A 6,000-nucleotide genomic window follows, 5' to 3' on the forward strand; every position below is an offset into this window, starting at 1 on the left:
GAGCGCCAAAATGTTATTCAACAACTTTCATCAATGTAATGCAATTAGCATTTTCCCTTCATTGAATTCAACTGATAAGAACTATCGCTACCTGCTTGTAATTTCTCCGAAAAAAATAGTTCATATCATCAACAACTGAACGATGGTTAGTAATTCGAACAGGAAATACCTATGAAGTTATTCGGAATATGAACACGATTCTTGGTGAATAAAGTAAATTTGTCCAACCTCACAATATAGTTACACACACACTCCAGTAAAACCAGAGAATGGTGATGAATATTTCAAAAAGATAAATCTTTGAATCTTTTCAATAACACGAAATTGCAATATGGTAGGAACATTAATACATGCATTTTTTCAATTTTATTCCAGTTTGAAATGGATTTTATATGGAAGCGTTGACTTATAGAATATATAGCTATGATTGGGGTAGTAAGTTATTAGCAAATAATTGAGCGTTTTAATATTCAATTTTTGTCGCCTTATTTTAATAGGTATTGCTTGGACCACCGGCGACTTTATCGAAAATATAGTAGCCGCGCATCCAAGACCATCGATTTTGCTAAACCCAAAGATTTTTTTTAAACAAAATGATATCACCAACTATTTAATTAGATTTTATTATATCTGTCAAAAAATATATCATTAAAGTGATTTTCAAATTTCAATCAGCACAAAATTTGGAGCAAGAACCAGGTCAGGACCAAGTACGTTGAATAGGAAACCTCTCAATAGTGGTAATATAATTCAACAGGGGAAGTTACATAGGAAAAATACAGCATAATATATATCCCGAGAAAAAAATAATATTTTAATTTGTGATATTTTTATTTGCTAGACTAAAGCAACTAAGACCAGACTATCGAAAGTGATGGAAAACCCTTTTTCAACAATATTGGCGTTGGTCGTTGGATTGATGTTTTTTTTATTAAAACAGCTCAAGGTTAGTAATTCTCAAACTAGGACAGTGTAAATAAACTGCGTTTTAAGCAATGTGTTCAGCCTAAAACTCAGAGAGGAAAAGAATATTATATTTACTATAATAAAATGGGTGAATTTATTTGGTAAATTAGTTGATAATTTTCTAATAAATAGAATTGCCATCAGAAACATGTCAACCACAACTCTTTACCGACTTGCAAAATATCGGTTCTCAGCTGTTTGGTGAAAATGGAGTTTTCAATATAAATAAACCAATATGTTGGTCACCACAAGATTCCATTAAATATTCAACTAAACGATTCTAAAAGATGTTGTTTTCAACAGATTTTAACTGCTCACATATAAGACCAAATATAAACGGAAATCTTCAATATGCATTCATCTTTTTCAAAGATTGCAAGAAAAACTCAGATTGCGACAATCTTGTCTTTGGCGATTACCGATGTCACGATGGTGTTTGTGCACTGGTGATGGGCTAACAAGTAAGAAATTTTATTGCAATTGTTAACTTGGGTAATTCGAATTTTCTGTTCCTGCTATCAGAAAGTGCAAGACATCATAACAAGTGGCAATATTGTATCTGTTATTTTTTTTTATGACTGATTCAATAGATGGGCAATAATTTGATATTCAAATACTTTTATATCCAGAAAAAACCATTTAGGGAAATTTCTTTTTATATTTCAGAATCAATAATACCAACGTCATGCAAAGAGAAGGAATACATTGCATACAACATAAGAAATGTTATTGAGTGATTAGTAAATATAATATGGAATAAATACAAAAATATCATGTTCTGTTATGATTTGGCAAAAGAACATTTAATATAGGTAAAACACCAAATTAGACAGATTAATTTAAAACAGTAACTACAAAAATTTAAACGCCGAAGTAAGTGAATCAAGACAAAATTTCCCAAATGTGAAACACTAGGTAGCAGATACAAATCCACCAATCCTTTATGAATTTTAAATCAACTGTTCTGTTTGGCAAAGTTTATTTTGACAGTATACAGTGAAACGCTAAGATACAAAACTGAATTTAATGCCGAAAATGATAACCAGTGATAAAATTCAGGGGCATCGCACAGGGTTGAATTGTCGTGGCAATTCCGTTCCCAAAGCAAACCCGATAGTGCATTTTCAGAGATATATTTTTCGCATGGTTACTCTAAATGAGGGATTGTTATTGATGAGATCGACACAAGAGAAAACCCGATCTTCAAATTCACGTATGCTTTAGCAACATATGTGGAGATCATTTGCATTTTAATAGCCTTCCACTTACCAGGGTGACTAGTTAATATTCCTCACAACACAGCCGTACTTATAAACGTTTTGACTGAAAAATAGTTTTTATTATAAATAATCAGTATCATAATATAATATGGAATGTAGGCTACAATCGAAAGGAGCGTCCGCAATCAACGTAAAATTGGTTTTACGACATATTATAAAATATAGTGCCTCAAATAACAGCATGGACTGAGAGAGAAAGTTAATTTCATTTGTCATAACAAGACAACATAATTCAAGCATACATATATATGTTAATAATGAATACACGAATGTTATCGGTATATGACTGAGAAACAACGATACGACCTTTTGGGGTCAGCAGGGTCGATGGAATGGACAATGGATGATCCAAAGTTTAATTTTCTAATGGGATTATGAAGAGTTTGTTAGCATATTAATAATAAAATACTTAAGGTCACTTGCCAATGCAGCCATCAACTTTCAATAGTGTGAAAATATTCACATTTTAATTTTAGGAACAGTATAGATTTTTTAGAATAATTTTCCAATTATTTAGCATAAAAAATATTAGAATATTATTAACGAAAATATTTATTTCGTTTAAAATAGCAAAAACATAGTTTCCATAAACTATATTTTTGCCTCTGAAGGAGTTAGTTAAGATACCAAACACAGCAGATAATAAAATGTCAGTTACCACGGTGACTATAGCTAGCACTGTAGACTTTTGCAGCAATGCAACTAACGGATCCCCAACTGACGTTCTTTGTAGGTTTACGTTAACTTTTGGCTCATTCTTGCTCTTCTTTGTTTGCTCTGATGATACTATCTCATTAACAGGATGATCATCTTTGGCAGCAGCATCTTGAACATCCAGAAAATTTTGATTTTCCTCAATCGGTTCTGGTGCATTTGATATATCTTCCGACTGAACTCGCTTTTTCATGGTTCGATTTTTTTCTCTTCGAGAAAGAAGTATTCCACTTGGCACGTTGACGGAACATTCTCCGACAATCGAAACGTCAGCTACGGTTAGTCGTTTGGCAGAAGGTAATGAATTTATTAAGTTTTCACGGAGTTTTCTGGACGAAACACTATCTTCGCTTGTTATTGTTTCAGATTTTAAATTTGATGCATGATTTAGTTGGTCATCATTTTTATTCGTCCCGTCTTTGCATGTTGGTGTGCCTGAGGTAGATGGTTCATTTTTTTCTGACGACGGAAGAAGTTTACGTGTTTGGTGATCTTTTTCTGTTTGTCTAATTTGACGTTGGAATTTTCTATTTCTAACATGTTTGATTAGTGAAAACAAAAATAAAAATAAAAGCAAACCTTGGCTACAAAGTGCTAGAAACATCTGAATTGGTAACAAGGTATTCTTTTGAAGATTATTTTCATCGGTGAGGTTTTGTATACATTCTCTGCCATCAGACACCGTTTGTATTGTACTAGCAAACACATATAGAAAGTATGCGTTCTGCAATATTATTAAAACAAGACAAATATAACTTAGTTTTCTGAGCCATTTTGGTACAAGTCTGTTCATATTCGGATGTGAATATAATACATATTGTCTGGTCCACAATGTCAGATAGATAGTAAAGTTATTCGAAACGTACAAAACAGCGAACATATATGTAATGTAATAGCATGTAGCATCAGTTGACTTTATAAAAACAGTAGTTTGAATATCGGTAGAAAACGACATAACGAACAAAATAGACTTTTTATCCGGCAATTTGCATTCGAATTTGTGTTGACGTATTCCATATGATGTCATTGCAATAAATTTTGATATTGTGACACAAAACATGAAGACAAATAGAACTTGACAGATAATCCATTGGAAGTTGTTATACGTCCTTATTGCAATGTATTCCTTTAAAGTTAAATTTAAATTCAACAGTGTATGATTTGCTATTACACTACCATTTTCCATAGATAATGGGTTGATCTTTATTGCAAACCTAGCATCTGTGAAAATGTAACAATAAGCCAATATAATGCATTTATACTATATACAAAAGCGCGAATTCTGGCGGAAAAATTATGTTTTCTGACGAGATGAGATGCTTACAGTGAACATATGGAAATAAATATGAAGTCATCTCAAATTGAAAAAATATGTGTTCGTGTGAAGAAGTAATAAAATACAATGAAATAAGTAATAGTGAAGTAATACTAACTAGATGAAGAACAATTTTGAAATATTAAACCAATGCCCATTTTGTACTCACAAACATAAAATACTATCTTAGACTCAAAGTATGTACTATCTGTCTCAGCGTATACTGTTTTGAACTGTTCTAATAAATGCATCCGAATTTTACTACATTGTATAGACGCGGAACGAATCGTATTAACCAATATTTAAACTTTGATTGTCGAGCTTGTGTGCTAATTAATTTACCGTCATTTCTATAAATATTTCAGTCTACATACAAATTCGTTCCGTTTTTGGGTCATGTTAACGATAATTTGTTTTCCTTTCCCTATTTTCTATTTTACTACATAATATGAGATTGAACATGATTTGTACTATACTGTCGTACATATTTGACGAGATGAAAACCGTAAATAATCTCAATATTTCAATGAACAGCAATTACACGAAAACTTCGCTTAGTGTGTAAATTAAAATTAAATCGCTCGAGGGAAAATAATATAACAATTAATTTAGTAATTATCGGATGATGGCGCAATATATGACAGCAATAGTAAAATCATTTGCACAAAATAAAACGAAGTTTGTAAAATTTTGAAAATACCTTGGTTCAAGGTCTCGTCGTGATCATGGTGAATTGTGCACAAAACAACAAAATGAGAACTTGTAGGTGCATTTGATGAAGTTATGATAAGTTATAACTAAGCCCTTCCACCTAACATAGAGGCGTAGTCAGGGAGTGGTTTATGGTGTCTATGTGGCATGTTTGTTCGATGCCGTACTCGGCAGAATAAAGTAAATATATATTTGTCACATCACTACTATCGACTTGCTTGTTCGCTAACAATCGTTGCTTACTAGGTATAGTTGTCCGGAAAGCACTCTTAGGGAGTGGAAGTTAGTTAAAAACAGAGAAATGACTCTAAATGTCGCAGCTATTGAAAAATTTTGAATGAAACTTCCCACTTGCCCACAGGGTTTTAAAAATTCAATACACTTGCTACTTTAATTTCAGGATGCGTAAGGAATATATATATTTAATTATTTATGGATCGGTTACCCCAAACAAAAATAACAGCGTAATAATTTAAAATAATTATAATCAACTACGTATATTTCCGATACTAACTATAATACGAGGCAATATTAAACCACTCAATTGTTTAGTTTCTTGAATACGAGTGAATTGGAGAGTAAATAGGAAAGGACGATAGTGTAGCATTACTATTTCCGCTCATATAGCTTGAAACACTGTGACTTAATACATGAAATATTAGAAATTAATATAACATCGGATAAATATACTGGTGTACACAGCCATAACGCTGGACTTTACTGCAGAGCCCGCATTGATGAAGTTTTGGTGAGAATAATCAAATATACTTTGCGACTTACAAATCAAATGTGGACCGGTGAGAATATCATCAAGTGTCGAACAATAGTCGTATTGATAGCTTTGTAGATCGGTATATGCAAAGTCATTACCAGGAAATGGAATTCCGAACAATTTTGGTTGATGTGTTAACTATTTAATATATTGAGTTGTATATTAGACATTTCATGGCCTATTGAGAAAATAAAATTATTTTTTTCTCTATGACAACACCCCTGACGATCATATTTTATCTC

Source organism: Styela clava, chromosome 9 (genome assembly GCF_964204865.1).
Source record: "Styela clava chromosome 9, kaStyClav1.hap1.2, whole genome shotgun sequence".
NCBI lineage: Eukaryota > Metazoa > Chordata > Ascidiacea > Stolidobranchia > Styelidae > Styela > Styela clava.